General features: G+C 40.1%; 1 long non-coding RNA gene across 1 annotated transcript in view; it reads left to right on the forward strand.

The window, feature by feature from the left end:
• Positions 1-9,213, forward strand: part of LOC139082357 (uncharacterized) — a 54,697-nt gene extending 45,484 nt beyond the window's left edge. The window contains exon 3 of the long non-coding RNA XR_011538270.1: positions 9,064-9,213. This is a non-coding gene — a long non-coding RNA (uncharacterized lncRNA). The remainder of the gene's footprint in view (positions 1-9,063) is intronic.
• Positions 9,214-17,200: the final 7,987 nt, after the last annotated feature.

Here is a 17,200-nt window from a genome sequence, read left to right on the forward strand (position 1 = left end):
AGATTGACATGTGGTGTACTCATGTTTATATCTGCTCCATTATGCCTGTGATGGTGGCTTATATGTACTAAGTACTCCCTTAATGAATGTCTGCTAAAAGGAAGTATCAAAACAAACATTCACGGTATATCTGGTAGGGGCAAGCCCTGATCCAGGCTACTGTGGCAATGTTCATGGAGAGACAATGCAGTTTAGTAGTTGGGGGTACTTGTGTCAGCTTCAGAAAGGCCTTCCTTTGTATTCTGCCTCTAAGGTTTACTAGCTGTGACCCTGGGAGAGCTACTCTTTGCTTGCCCCTAATTTGGAGATGATACCTGTCTCATTAGGGGTGTTATGAGGAATTAAATGACATGAAGGAGATTATATACAGAACCCAGTGCATTGCTGAAAGAAAGGGGCTGCTCAATAAATTATGGTTATTTATTATTGAGGTATTTCCCTGGCATGAAATTTACTTTGTAATTATTTGGGCATTTTATTTTAGCTGGTGTCATGGGCTGTAGTCATTTTTGTTGCCCAGCTCCTGAACACTTTCCTATTTAAGCAGAAGCCCAAGGAGGGGGCAGGTATTTTCTATCTCCACCCATTAATGACTAGATCATAGACCAAAACATGTGTGACCTATCAGAAGCTTCTGCTCAGGAAGTTTATTTGAAGAAATGATAAAAGAGATAGGAACTATTAGACAGTATTCATGGTAGCTATGCTGGACTCAAGAGTTCACCAGTGTAGGGGTGAGTGCCCAGGGCAACTGGGCTCAGCTGTGTGGTGGGGGGTGGGAGGAATGTGGCCTGTGGTGATGGGGTGGGATCCTGGCTGTACTCAACCTCCTTTAGTACTTCCTGAGCCTAGTTCTTCAGCCTTTGGATCTATTCCTTGAACCTCCCAATACCCTCCTATAAATTCCCTTCCCATTTACATCAATCAAAGTTGACTTCTGTTGTTTGCAACCAATGATCCTGGTAGAACAACAAATGTTAGAATTTCTAAATGAGAAATTTGAGTTTTATACTTTTATGCCATTGGTGGAAAACCTCATGGGCTACCGAAGGTTATTTGTGTTATTAAAAAGTAAACTTGAAAAAAAATCAATATGAAACCCTCTCTCTTACTCTTCCTAAACCATCAAAAGCCAGATATGCAGTGGTGGGTCTACCATATAAAACAACTTTATTCTATATTCCTTGAGCTTGGCTAAAATCCAGACATGATATTACTCAAATAATATTATTTTCAAGGTGTCATCTTATTTCATGGCAATCTTCACGGTATGCGTAACTCAAGAAAATGTTGACTACAAGCCAATCCATGAGGCCAATACTTTAAATCTAAACTCTGTCCCAACTTTTTACTTTGGCTTGCTTTTGCAACACAGTCTCTGTAATAAGTATTGTCTTACTCTTATATAAGGGAATCTTTTTATCAACAATATTTAGATAATTTGGAGTTAAAACATTTTTTTTTTTAATCTGGAAGGTAGTTTTAATAGAGGACTCTATAAGGATAAACCCAGAGTCTTGAGGCTACCTGGTTTTTATGCCACTGCTTTCAAGGAAGATTGGAAGCTTTCATTGCTCTTGGTCTTTTACTGTGCTAAACAATATACACGGCAAGATAGAAACAATGATGAATTTATGGACAGAAATAGATTTGTGACATTAGAGATTATCTAGTCTAGAGAAGTAAAGAGCCTTTCTCGTGCATGCCAAGTTTAATCAATGGGTGGGGATGCATGGAGCGCTGTTGAGAATATTTATGAAGCTGCATCCAAGTTCAGTATGAAAGAACACTATGTCAATGAGTAATGTCTGTCATAGGAGCTGACACGGAGAGTGGTGGTGCATGTGCCAATTATTTGCACTCTGGTCTAGTCTAATCCCTTCATCTCACTGGTGAAGAACAGAAGCCCAGAAAGGGGAGGGGACTCTCCACAGCTTATTAGCTTAAGGTGTTCCTTTTTCAGATAAATGCTTCAATTCCTCAGTGATTTTTTACAGAATGTGATTTCAAGTTCCCAGTCCACACTTTCCTCTGCATACAATCCAGTCTGTTCTGTGAGGATGGCATGGTATCCTGAAACCCATCGGCTGTGCAGTCAAGACACACCTGGGTTTGAATCCTGGCTCGTCTACTCCTTAACACCTTTGAAACTTAGCTTCATCTTAAAACAAGATAATTATTCCACTCCCATTGAGTTTTAAAGATTCATTCATTCATTTCACAAATAGTCCTTGTCCTCTTGCCATGTGCAAGGCATTGAGGACAGAACAGTGAACAAAACAGGCGAAAACCTTTGCCCTCATGGAACTAACTTCCTGGTGAGTTATGTGAGATTTTATTTATGTGTGTGTGCATTGGGTGTGTGTGGTGTGTGTGTCTGTCTCCATGAACACGTATCTGCTACGTAGAAGATGCCTAATAATCACCAGTTCCCTTTCACCCTTTGCTGGCCCTCAACTCTGTGCACTGCTCCAATGTGGTCTGACATGGGCAAAGCAGCTGGGCCTAACAATAAACTTCCTCCTTAGGGACACAAGCTAAATTTGGTTAAGAGGAGCCTAAGTTCACAAGAGCTTTTGGGGGACAACTCTTTTGCTCTGAGTTTCCTTTCTGGCTTGAGTAGGGCATCACTTGCAACCAGGGGTGGCCACTGATCATAGCTTCCCTCTCCCCAAATGGTGAGTCCAGCCAAGTCCTCTCCTGCACAAGCCTTGGACATTAATTTCTCTGTCTCTCCTTCTCCTACTCTCCTCATCCCTCGCCTCTTTCCCACACACGCACAACAAGAGAGGAATGAAACTCATGAAGGACAAAGCCTGTCAGCTCTCAGGAAACAACTTCTCTCTCTCTCTCTTTCATCTGCGGAGGGAAGAAGGACTCTAAAATCTAGCTGCTCACATCCCTTTGTTGAGCTTTAATAGGATTCTATTTGGAACAGAAGTGAGGGTAGCAGCCTCCCATACTCACCTGCCGATCTTATAGCTGTGATTTGCACATCTCCTTCCAATTCCTATCCTGGAAACTTTAGGAAAATCAAAAGTAGCTATTCATCAAGAAAAAACTAGGCAGTTAACAAACATTCAGTTTTGTTGGAAAAAAAGAAACCTAAATACAATGAATGAAAATGTCAAAAGATTTCAGTGGATGATTCCTAGAATCTGGAGAAATACATTTATAGAAACAGTTCTGGCAATGTGACCCAGAATTGGATTTCACTCCTTCCCTCTTAAATTTGATCATTTTCCCCAGGTGGCCCACACTCTTACAACATGAGGAAAAGCTACAAGCCAAGGGAAATTTTTGGTTCCCTCTCTTTCCTACTTGGTTTTGGGTGTGCCATGGAAAACAGTGCTTGTGGAAAATTCTGTTGTGTTCTGTTACCTATGGCTCACAGTCCAAGAGAAACCAACAGGAAATTAGATTTCTATTCAGAGATATGTATAGAATTTTGCTTTTCTCCAGTGCAAAGATAATGATGCTCTTGGTTTAAAAGTTGGAGGAAGTTTTCTGGGCATAATAATTTAGGGGCAGGCATGGTGTCTGGGAGCTGTTTCCACATCTGCTTTTCACTTCTCAGTTGTGTAAACAAAGAAAGTCTTAGGGTAGATACCTCCAACACACACAATATCTTACACATGTGGAAAACTTCGTAAGCTTTCAAAATGTTTCACTGCTATCAGCATATTTTGAACCCTGTAGCAGCCTTGTGAAGCAAGCTGGGCAGAGCTTATTTTTCCTACCTAGTATTTGAGAAAATTGAGACACAGTAGAGAAAAGTATCTAGCTCATGCTCATGGAAAAAGACAGGGCAGGACCAGGGCTAGAACCCACATCTCCTGCACCTAGATCACACCTCATTTGGCCTCTACCTGTTGCTGCTGGCCACACTTGTCAGGAGTCTAGAAGCCACAGAGCTCTTGACAGTTGACTGAACTGCTGGTCCCAGTCTTGGGTAGTTTCCCATCCAGTTGAAGGGCTCAAAATCTGCAACTATTGCAAGTACCTAGAGCTGGGCCAAACATGGACTTTTCTGACTTTTCCCACCCAAGTCCACAAACAAAAGGAGTCATTTGAGCTTTAAGTCACATTGATCACAGAATCATAAGACCTGGCTCTTCCACTCACTAACTGGTGATCTCATGTAAGTCAACTTGTTGGAGCCACAGTTTTATCATACATAAAGTAGAGATGAGAACTGTTTGCCTCATGGAGTTTTCATGATAACTAAGGGAGAAAATTAATGTGAAAGTGCTTTGTAAAGGATAAAGTACTGCATAAATGTAATCTATTCATGTATTACATAGCAGTTACTGTGAGCCAAGCCCTGTTTCAGAAGCTTTACAAATATTAGTTCAAGTAATCTTCACACTAACCCTATGAGGTAAGTTTTATTATTATAATGATCTTCATTTTGCAGATGTGGAAATTGCTTGTCCACATCACACAGTTGGCAAAGGTAGAGCTGGGATGTGAACCCAGGCAATTGGCACCAGACCAGAGTCTCTTTGGTCATGACCCCATGCTGCTGTGATATGTGATTATTAATATTATGAATAGAGATGTGGATAGATTGGTGTTAACTATAAAAGGCACAAACAGATCTCACTTTTTTCTCTTTTAAAGACCTGTGAAAATAAAATTAAATTAATCAAAGAACAAAGCAAGGGATGCTGAGGATAAAAGCAGAAATTAATAAGTTGTGAAAGAAAAAGATGCAGAAATGATAGATACTTCAAGAGCTAGTTCTTTGAAAAGATCCATGAAAGAAGGAAGGTTCTTGAAGTCCAAGAAAGAAAAAGAATAAGCAAAAGCACAACCAGAAACACTGGGAATGATCAAAAATATGATCACAGATAGGAAGGAAGCAACCAACGTGTAAGAGTACATGATCTATAGTTCTATAGCACGACATGGGAAGATGATGTTCCTAGAGCATTTTCCTAAGTTTATTTTGATAATTTAGATTTTCTTAGGAAACTGATCTAGGTACATTTTTTTCGCATTGTGACACAGAACATCGAGCACAATCCTTAGCTGTAAAACTTAAAGAGATTTCCCTGAATGTGAATATATCCACTATCGTCACTATATTTCAACCTGGATCTGGCAATGAGATAAGGAAAAGAAATGAAGCAGAATTTTTGGAGGAGACAAAGCTATTTGTGATGATGTTCTTAATGATGTAAGAATCTCAACCTAAGAACCAAATTAATAAGAATTCAGCATAATAAACATCCAGAATTTAGGTTCCTGCATATTAGCAATAAATAATTTTTAAATGACATGTGAAATAGCACCCAAATCATAATATCAACCAAAATTATAGAATAGTTATGAGTAAATAAGAAATGTACAAGGTATATGAACTAAACTTCAAAACCAGCCTATTAAAAACATTAACACTTTCCCCAGTGTGGCAGCCATAGAGGGTCACCACTCGCCTCTTCCTCAGCTCTTTACATGCTGGAGCCTGCAGCTCCCTCACTGCTGGCTCCATTGCAATCTACCACGCAAAGGCCACAGCCCCTGGCTGCTCCCAACCAGGGAGAGAAAGCAGCAGGGCCCTAGATTTAGCACAAGGCTCTTTGCCAGATGCAGGAATGCACTAAAGAGCAGTGCTTGTGTTGAGGCTCCATCAGCCCCACTGAGACTTTCTCAAAGCTACACAGCAGTCACAGGCTTTTTTGTTAACCCATTCCCTCCCTCATCTCCACTTCTCCTTCTTTCTCTGTCTTTTTTATGGGTGTCAGACTTTCATTGGTGTCTGAGGGTGCTTCTGCCTTTTCTTGCTCCTGTATCCTTCACAGGCTTTCCTCCCAATGAATCTCCTGCTGTCTGATTCTCTTAGCATCTGCTTTCAGGAGAACATGGCTCAAAACGACCAAAAATGATATTCCACATCCCCCTTCCCAGCTTTATTTTTTCTGTTTAGCTCTTACTGCTGTCTGACATGGTCTGTCGTACTCATTTATCTTGTTCATTGTCTTTCTCTTCTCTATTTAGAATATGAACTCCAGGGCGGCCCGGTGGCGCAGAGGTTAAGTTTGCATGTTGCCCTTCAGCAGCCTGGGGTTCGTGGCCCAGATCCCGGGTGCAGACATGGCACCGCTTAGCAAGCCATGCTGTGGTAGGCGTCCCACATATAAAGTAGAGGAAGATGGGCTTGGATGTTAGCTCAGGGACAGTCTTCCTCAGCAAAAAGAGGAGGATTGGCAGCAGATGTTAGCTCAGGGCTAATCTTCCTCAAAAAAAAAAAAAAAAACCCCAAAACAACATGAACTCCACTGGCAAGGAATTCTGTTTGCTCTCCATTGTATCCCCAGTGCCTAGAATGATTCCTGGCTCATAGTCAGTGCTCAATAAATATTTGTTGAATGAATTAATGAAGAAAAGGACATAAATAAGGCTTGAATAATGTTCCTGGAAAAGATGAAAAGCCAGGTGGAATTTTTGGAAGTTCAGCTTGAACAATAAGTACTTAAAAATAGGAAAGGAAATGACAAAAAAGAATAGCAATATATGATATGAGATATTGAAGAATATAAATATACAATAAGTAAAGTAGTCAGGTACCAATTTAGACATAGATCAGTTAATAGGACAGAAGTCCAGTCTCAAAGTATTTCTGAGAACTTGGTATATGGATAAACATGGCATTTAAAACTTTTACAGAAAGGAAATATTAGTCAATAAGCATTGTTAGGAAAACCAGCCATCTGGGAAAAAAATAGACCTTAACTTTATGCCATATATAATTTATCTACCATATGGATCAAAGATTTAAGTATAAAAACAAAACCATAAAATACTATAAAAATATGTGAGGATTTATACTTGGAGGATGAAGAAGATATTTTCAACATGTTACTAAAGACAAAAACCTTAAAGAAAAATATTAATAGATTTGATAACCTGACAAAACAAAAAACAATCAACATACCTGTAAAATTAAAAAATGTAACAGTGGAATGTTTCCCACCAAATTGATGCTTGGAAAAAATATATGCCATGCATACAACAAAGGTTAATTCTTAATGAATGTATCATTGTTTCACTAATTAAATTCTTGTATCAGTGTTATCATGTATCAATAATTAAATTCCTAACAAATAGAGGGATCTTAAGAAATCAATAAAGAAATGATGAAAAGATTCACAAAAGAGGAAATACAAATAACCTGTACAATTATTAAAAAATATTTAACTCATAGAATTTCAATTAAAAACCATAGGGCACCATTTTCATCTTTAAAAGATAGAATATTTATATCAAATACAGAAATCATCTATTCTTTATGCCATTGATGATTCTGTCAACAGTCTTTTTATGTGATGATTCAGCACTATATTTTAAAAAATTTTTGGTTTTATATACCATTATATATCGTTGAACTATCACTTTCCCTTCTATGATTGCACCTTAAGGAAATAACCATAAATATCAGCAAAATATAAATAAAAATGTGTTCCTTATAATATTGCTTATAAATTGGAAGTAATTTAAATATTCCACAATAAGAGACTAGCTGAATAAATTATGATGAAATGTAATTCAGCCTTTAATGATTTTTTTAGAATAATGTTTAGTGTCAGAACAATGCTAAAGATTGTATCAATCAGAATAAACTGCAGTGACAGCCCCAAAAGTTTTCAGAGTCTTACACAAAGACACATGTAGAGCTGGTGACTCTCCAGGGCAGCTCCCCTCCATGTGTTGGTTTAGTATTTCAGAGCATTTCCATCTTAATGACACCTTCTTGTCACAGCAGATTTGGAAATTAAATGCTTTCACCTCAAAGTGACATATGTCACTTCAGCTCACATTTTATTTGCCAAAGTCAATGGCCACATGTCAAGCTCAAAGGACAGGGAAGTCAGTCATCTAGTGGGCCTGAGGAAGAGGAGAACTGGATATTGATGAATGGTAGTACTGTTCTCCACAAAGATACATTGTTAAGAATTTAAAGTGATAATACAATTTGTAAAAATCGTTTGTTTCGTGTGTGTCTGTGTAGATAGATAGATGATAGATAGATATAGACAGATGCGTCTATGCATATTTAAATTCAACAAAGAATCTCAGGGTGGCAAGACTATGGAGGATTTTAATTTTCTCCTCTTTTCTTCTTTGTGTTTTCTAAGTTTTCTACAATGAGCGAATTATTGTAAGAAACCAAATTATGACATTAAAAACAAACAATAACAAAGAAACTTGGATTTCTTTTCTTTTCCTTAGTAAACGTACATAATAGGTCTATAAACTGTTTGAAGCCCAGATTTTATGGGTCTTTTAAGAAAATAAAATTCTTTTTTATCCTCTGCCATTTTGGATTACCTCTATCTTTTCAGTACTACTTTGCTCAGATCCTTAAGCAGAAGAAATTGTTAAACTTTTGTTTGAGATGATTGTCTTTAATTTCCATCCCATTCCAATAAGATAGTGCTCAGCTCATGTGATTGAATTCTGATTACAACAGCATTACTCCTCTTAAGGAGACACAAGAAAAGGACAGATGGAGTTAAGTGTATTCTGGTGGCATGTGAGCAATTGTCACTAAAGAGATTTAAGATATGACCTTTTCTCTCTTGTTCTCAGCCACAAGTGTTCTTAAAGGGGCGTGGGGGGAGTGAAGGAAAAAATAGAAAGAGAAAAAGAAGTTTGTGCATTTTGATTATCATAGCTCCTGACCCCATTTTGCTTAACAAAGAATTTTGAAGTTTGAAATGTAACCCTTGTAACCGTATTTCATTCTTGCCCATTAGAATTCATGTGTCTGTGAAAGTGATGGTCCTGCTTGAGTTACGTGTCCTATGACTTCAGCTGAGAGGGCCTCTTCAGAGGCTGCTGGCCATTTCCCTGAGCTTACAGACCTGTTCTGCACTCTGTAAGGATGCTGCCTATTGTATAACATTGAGATTAATGAGTTGAATCTGCCCTTGATGACAGGGTCTCCGGCAAGCATCCAGACAAGACTGCACACAGGACTGGAGAGTAGAAAGCTGACTCTCCAGAGAGATGAATTTGGACTTCACACGTTCTGACGAGATCCTTTCTCTCTTTCAGACTTGGGGATCCAGAAGAGGACTTTATGGTTTGGCAGCTTGCATCTCAGTCACTCCTGGAGAATGTTGCTGATCTGTCTACTGTGAATCTTGACTTGATTAACTTGTTTTCTGAGTCTTTAAAATAAACAATTTTATTTAGTTTACCCAAGCAACGTGTGTGCCTATCAGTCCTTTAGTTTGAGCCAACTATTTACATTTATCAATATGGAGGCCTTGAAGGAACAGAAATCAACTTGAGCTCACTTACACAGAAAAATATTTGCTTTAAGGATATATACAGAGACACCCCAGATCTGTGCTCCAGTTCTGGGATAGAGAATCAGAATGGTGTTTCTTGGGTCAGGGGAATTAGGACCCCATGTCCGATAAACTACAGCCTTGGGACATTGTCATGAATACAGATGTATCCGCTGATACCTCCAAGTGGGTGGTGTGAGGCACTTTTCATGGAAGAGTAATTGCGGATTTCTAGTAAATTATTATACAGTGAGGCATGTTATTGAAAACTTTCTAGAGGTTCCCGTGGTAGGCATACCATGTCCATCAAGGTCTAATTCTTTTTCTATTCCTGGTGCGCAGAGTACTGCATTCCTCAGCTCCCTTGCAGTTAAGTGAGGCCATGTGATTAGTTCTGTGGATGAAGTGAAAGATGTTACTTCTGGGTGGAGGCACTAAAAGGGCCATATGTCATTATCCAGTCTTGCTCTTCCCTACTGAATTAACCAAGGAGGCTGCACAGAATGGTGGCATTTCTAGCAGCCTGGTGCTTGAGGTCACCCCATTGAGAATGACTGCCCTGGATCAGCAGCTGAATTTTCAGGAGTGAGAAATGCAGCTTTGCAGTGTTAAGCCACTCAGATTTTGAGGTTGTTACCACAGCAAAACCAGTCTATTCTGACTGATTTACTCTGTACATTGCTTCAAATCCATCTCTAGGCTGGACCCAAGTCTGGCTTTGTGTCCTCTTTGATCTGGCTCCTAGTTCAGGCCATTGATGAATGTTGACCACTGCTCTAGTTGTCCATTCGACACTGGGTCTTCCAAATCACTCTTACTCACCAAAGGACTATATCCCATCCCTAAGCCCTGTAAACCAAAGAGCTGCTCTGAGGAAGCCATCCACTGTGCCACTCTTCAGATGTGCCCTTTCTCCCTGAAATCTTTATTCTATAAAATGTTTAAGAGAATTGGTTTTGGATTCAGATGAACTTGGGTACAAATGGAGTTTCAACCTTTTCTAGCCAAAAGAATGGAAGAAATAAGAAAGTTGCTTAGTCCCTAAAAGCTTTGTTTCCTTATCTGTAAAATAGAGATGGCAATAGTGTTTACTCAAAGGACTGTTGAGAAGGTAAAATGAGATAGCTACATCATTGAGTTAAGGTGAGGATCAAATAAGACAACTCATATACCACACTTAGCATGGAAAGGTAACTGTTGTTAAAATAGCCTTCCCGTTCCAGGGTCATTAGTCAGACATCCACAGTGTACTTTTACCCATGAAGGAAAGTCTCATTTTGCCCTGGATATTCCTCGTCATATTTCATTTCCATTTTTGAAGTCCTAGAGAACCTATCTTTGAATGGTAACTTTTGTACTTCCTGTCCCATCTAGAAAGACCTCTTCTTCCAAGGAACTTTTGAGTGGCCATCACTCTTATGGAATATACCAGTTTTTAGTGCACATATTAACATTTCAGAAATGTCTTCATTATCAACTAAATTGTTAGCTCCTCAGTAATGGGGCCATGATCTAAAGCCTTTTGTCTCTAGCAGCTAGCGTAATACAGTGTCTTAAAAGAACAAGAGCTCAAATATATTCTGGTTCTGATGATGATGACAATTGCTTTCCCTTGACAGTGACTTTCTAGAGAAGGAGCCTGTGGTTGCTCTCATATTCCTAGGCCTATGTAGTGTCATGATTTCCAAACTTTGATTTTTGGCAGCGGACCCTTTTGGAAACACAATATTACAAAACCCCAGTAGACGTTACAGATCAGAGCTAGCTGCTCTGGCTGAAGTAGGGAGGGAGCCCACAATGGACCACTTTTCATCTCTCCATCCCCTATTGACAGAGCAACAGGAGGCTGGGAGTCAAAAGAGCTGGCACAGAGTCCTCCTCAAAGCTTCGGTAGGTGAAGATCTCGGTCATGTCACTTAAACCCTCGTGATGCTCAGCTGCCTCATCTACAAAACAGAGAATTGTTTGCAAAATGGAGGTGAAGAGACAATACAAAAATATTGGTGTTAATGCTGTTGCTTTATCTTTTACAGTGAGACCAGGTCTCCCCTGTCCTGTATCCTTTGTCCTCAAATGTTTGTAATATGAGAGAGGTCCATGGTCTAGGACTGAGATAACTGTTAGAAGTAAAAATTGACAGTGTCCCGGTAAAAAAAATAAATAAATAAAATCCATAGGGAGGAGGCAGAGGCTCAAAAGAGCTGATTTGGCCTTATGTGTAGGAAAGAGGAGAGGAGTGGACTGGGGACGTCATGTCTAGAAGTCTGGGAATTGGCCTATAAACCTTCCTTCTCTCTCTTCCCCTCTCCCCCTAATGTTCTACCACGTCCTCCTACTCTCCTCATTATGCTTCCTCCCCTCCCATTCTAAAAGGGCTCCCATACTGACCTTAGGGGAAGTACTCATGACTAATGCAGTGGATAATTCCTTGAATACTTCTCAAGGTGTAAATGATCCCATTTCAAGTGTTTTCATATACAGAGAAATACCAAATGCAGGTGTTGTCCTCATCAACGTAGAGCTATCCATGAGGGCAGAATTGTTGAAAGCAACCAATGGAAAGATCACAGGGTTTTGTAAATAGTAAAGTCCAGTGTGAGTGTAAGGTACCATCAAGGAATCTTTGGAAGATCTGAGTTGGCCTTTTCAGTCCCATCTGGTTCACCATGCTTTCTCAGGCTGGGCCCTGAATAATAAGCTAATATCCTTGTCATCTCCTTCAGGGAGGACGTCTGAAGAAAGGCAGAACTCCTCGTTGGTGGCCTAGAGCATTTTCTTCCACTTGCTTTCCTTCACTCTCACAGAGCGGGAAAAGCATGTTCTATCTTATTAGATTTCAGAGGCTTGGACATGGTGCAATATTCCTGATTCAAAACTGTCAGCTAAAAAGAGAGGACTGAAGTCTTGGGTTAATAATTTGAAAAGATATTGAGTGAAGAGGGAAGAAAATTGTTGCAAGGCCTAGAGAAAGATTCTCTGCTCAGAAAGATCTCTGTATTTCTTAACCATTATCCTTATTAAAAAATGCTTTGACTAGGCCTCTTAATATTCTCAGTGGGAAGATCATTGACATGACAGGTATGAATGGAACCAGCTCAGGGTTTTTCTCGGAGTCAGGCAAAGAGAAAGAGGCAGAGAGGGATGGGGGCAAGGACTACCTGCATTTACATTAGGAAGAAAAGTCATTTAAGATCTTGATGTATAAATAAGGGCAAAGGAAATGAATGAAAAATTCACACTAGAGGAAATTTAAATAGTAAATGCACTAGAGAGTGTTCATCTTGTCTTATGTAGCCCACATAGCGGTGGGAATGAAAAGGTTAAACTGCTGTGCAGATGGGGAGGACATTGAATGGTTCTGGGGAAGTGCCCCTGGGATCCACATTTCCACCTAGTTCAGGTTCATCTGAGAGTTGCCTCTTCTATCTTCTTCCTTTGGACCTGGGGCTACTGTCCTCTGGCAACTCCCACTATTTGAAACCAATTTGCCACTTGGAACTCTCCTTCCATTGCAAGTAAACTCTAAATAATTACAGCTCTCATTCTGGGGCAGATATCATGTACCAGGCATTTTTTTTAACCATTTCTGTGTTAATTAAACTTGGCTGCACTTTATGATATAAACCTCCTTCTCCTTCCCCTTCTCCCTCTCCTCCTGCATCTCCTCCTCCTCCATCTTCTTCTTCTAAAGGTCAGTACACTGAGGCATCGAGAGCAAATAGTCTGCCCAGAGTTGTAGAGCTGGGAAGTGCCTGACCTGGGATTCAAAACCAGCCGGGCTGACTTTGGATGCCATACTGTACCTCTGCGTATTCAACCTCTTTTGCCTCCTTATCTTCCTCCATTATGTCCTTCTGGTTTATCAGGGACCAACCTCCAATATTTGTTCTACCTTCCAAGGCAATCAGTTTCAGGAGGGAATGCTTATAGTAAATTTCTTTCTCTAATCAGAATATCACAGATTAACATTTTCAGGCTTTTACTTTCCTCAGTAAGCTTCATTCATTCATTCATTCACTCATGAAGCCTCTTTCTTCCTTCTTAACTGAGTTTTTCCCACTGGCCATAGAACGCCTATTTTGTGAGGTTTTAGTCGGTATCCTCCTGGGACAATAATTCACTGGGCAAACACATCTGAAAATATTAGCATAAAACATGTTTCTACTCGGCAAGATTTCTTGAATCTTTTAGAACATGATTCTCCTAGAGGAGGCTATATCATGCAGTATATCTCAAACTTATCATGAAATCTTTTATGTTATGTTATTTGGTTGTGCGGGAGCTACTGTGTGCAGGATACAACTGAGGACACAACTTTACCTAAATAGCAGCTGGACCTGAGCAGACACTCACTTCCTCTCTGGCTGGAGGCTGAGTTTCCTCCCACATTTCATGTCTCCTGGGGATGCAGGCTTGGGGGAAGCTCTCTGAGCTGCTTCCGGACCATTACTCTTTGCTCTGCATGGAAATAAAAGCCCTCTTCCTTTGAGGCTAATGACATTCATCCATACCACTCGTTACTACTTCTCATTGCCTTTATTTGCTTGCCTCCTGACCTCTTCCCTTGTTCACTCAAGACTTTGGCAATTGCACAGCTGTTTTCCTCTCCACCCCAATTCCCTTCAATTGTCATGGGCAACATCTACGTGGGTAAACCACCCAACAGCCAGACCTTGAAACACCTTTGTTTTTGTGACTCCCCATGATCCTTACTCCCTTTCAAACACCTACACATATGGTTATTGCCAGGAATCCTCCGCTGATAAGAATGTAAACTTCTATATCCCACAATGGTCTAAATTCCCCTCCTTCCGGGTTTCTCCCTTCTTTACAGTGCTTCTGATTCTTCACCACACCAAGACCGCCACGCTCCCAACTTCCCTTTGCCATGTGGCCCATCTCCCTGTTTGCAATGCTTTCCTGTCTTTCCTGCCCAGTTTAGATCCTTTGTGCACAACTCCAACAATGTTGCTGGCATCCTCAAATTTCTCATCTTCTTATTCTTTTGCTAGGCCTTGTACATCTGTGTGGTCATGCTTTCATTCCTGATACCAAATGTCCTCTTCTCAGTCTAGTAACTTCTACTGCTTGGAATAAAGAAGGAAGAGGATGTTTATCATGCTTTATCTCCAAACAGAGTTGCTCTTCTACTTCCTTTTCCAGTCTATACAAGCAATACTGCTTTACTCTCATCTTTCCCTCCTCATCTTCCTCCATTATTGCCTTCCAGGTTTATCAAGGAGCAACCTCCAATATTTGTTTTACCTTCCGATACAATCAGTTTCAGGAGTGAATGTTTATAATAAAATTCTTTCTGTAATCAGAATATCACAGATTAACATTTTCAGGCTTCTACTTCCTTTAGTAAGCTTCATATTTTCAACATCACTTTTCATTACAGTTGTCAATGACTTGAGCCTGTCCCTTCCACAAACGTCCATATTGCAGAACAATTTCTGTTCCTCTTAACACCTTTTGTTGCAAGCCAATTTAGGCCAAATTAGATTTCTTCTGATTTAATTAAAATTCCTGCTGTTCAGAAGACATTTTGTGATGTGCAGCCAGCATACCCTGCAGAAAGCCGTGTGTGTGTGTGTGTAGGGTGCTATCATGATTTATCCCTTCTGGGTGCTAGGCTCTTGACCTAACAAAAATTGTGTAGTGTCCTCCTGGGACTGATATCTGAATACAGCAATACCAGGACAGGTTCTTTACTCCAGGACCTTATAAAGATGATAAATGATTAGCTGAGCAAGCCTAATCCTTTACTATGGAAAGAGAACCACATATAGGTGATTAGACAGAAGTACTTACAACAGTCATGAGCACAAAGATGTCCTAACGTCACTGTGCAGGTCCTCCTCTGTAAGGAACCAGAGGTAACCCTGATCCGGTTGGACCAAGAAAACACCTCTTATCCAGGCCCGGTCTAGCTTTCTTCTGCTGCTTTTTCCTCTCCTCCAGCTGATCTCCAGGTGCGTGCCCTACACCATCTTATCCCACTGATTTTACTCTCAGCCATTACTTCTGTGATTAATCATTCTTCACTTTAAGCAAAGTCTGTATCAAATTATTTTTATTGCAATTCTGCTTGCTTTTGACGTGCTCTGTAAAATCTTGGGTGCCTGCTTTTTTGCTAACTCTCGGGAAGGCTTTTGTTTGCTTGCTTGGTGTTGCAAATCTTCTCCATAATCTGTGTGCTGGGTCCTACCCAAGTTCACTGTCATGTGGGGCTGAAGTGGGTGGGCATTTATTCTCATTTGTTGGGTAGGAGAGCTCTTTGAGATGTGAGCTTAGTGGACCCCATATAGTTCAGAGCAAGGAAAGACACTTGCTGAGCAGTAGTACTGTAGCAGACACTGTCAGTGCTCCGCCCATACCTCTCTCCCTCTGCCTGCCTGCCAGTATTGCATCTCTGTGCCTGGGACCTTTGCCTTTCTCCTCCCAAGTGCAACTGTCAGAGTGGGAGACAAGTATGCAGTGTCCAGATAGTTACAACCCCCCAGTAACCCTCAATCAATGACTCTTAGGTGTGGCTGTATAAAGACCCCAGCTCCCTCACTTCTTGAGCAGGATGTTTGCGAGGAGTGCATTTTGCATCACTTGCCAGAGTTTCCCCTGGGATGAAGTTCCAGTCACCCACCAGGGTGGCTGGCTTAATAGCACACTTTTTGTCAACTGCCTTCTCTTCTCTGTATTATTTCCCCTGGTCCCCTACTGGGATTCCCAGCACATCCCAAATAAACTGTCTCCCTCAAATCCTTGCCTCAGAGTCTGCTTCTGAGTTGATCAAAATTAAAACAAGCATTATACGTTGTTTGAACAGCAATAACTCAAGGGCATTCCATTTAACCATTTTACACACTCTACTGTGAGCTATACCGGCCAAGGACCTGAATTTCATTTTTCCTTATTGTGATAAAGTAGACATAACATAAAATGCATCATCTTAATCATTTTTAAATGTACGGTCCAATGGTATTAAGTACATTCATATTGTTGCGCAACCAGCACTGCATCCAACTCCAGAGCTCTTTTCTTCTTATAAAACTGAAACTCTCACATTAAACAGTAACTCCTTATGACTCCCTCCCTCAACCCCTGGCAACTGCCATTCTACTTTTTTTTTTTTTTTTTAAATCTCCCTGTTTTGTCCAAGCCTCTGGTAACTACTCTTCTACTCTCTGTTACTATGAGTTCAGCTTTTATTTTTTTAATTCCATGTATAGATGAGATCATAGACATCAAAAATTTAAGTTCTCCATAAAGTAGCTCAAGAACAATTCTACCTAAGGAAGGGCTATGTTTCTCTAGGGGTTTCAGGGTCTGCCCACCCCTCTTAAGTAGGTTTCTCAGGCCATGAAATACACCACTATTCCTGGAATAACAACAGTGGGTTTAATTCTTAGGAGAAAAAGGAAGCCAAGAAGATGATATCCAATGATACTGAGATGATTAGAAGATAGTAGCAGGGTGAACTTTTTGAAATGTGGTTTATTAATGCATTATAAACTTAAAACAATTTATTGAATTATATTCTGAGAAGCCGAAAAGTAAACGTGTTCAGTATGATTAGAGCAGCTTCTCACTGGTCCAGAAGAGTGTATTCAAATGCTTCGTGCTAGTAGAGAAAGTCTTCAAATGTAATATGTTAATGCATGCATTCATTTATCTATTCTGCCAAAAATATTATTGGGTACTTACCATGAGGAACATACTGTGTTAAGAATTTGAAATATGGAGATGAAATTTGAGATTCCCTCCTCTCAAGATGCTCAGCATCAAATGTGATACACAAGAAGTAATCAAGTACAGTTGAGAATAGAACGATGTAGGAGAGAAGTAAAGACAGAAGAAGGATCTCCTTCCAGATTGGGTATTTATGTGGGGTTTCCTGG

Source organism: Equus przewalskii, chromosome 3, assembly GCF_037783145.1.
Source record: "Equus przewalskii isolate Varuska chromosome 3, EquPr2, whole genome shotgun sequence".
Lineage (NCBI taxonomy): Eukaryota > Metazoa > Chordata > Mammalia > Perissodactyla > Equidae > Equus > Equus przewalskii.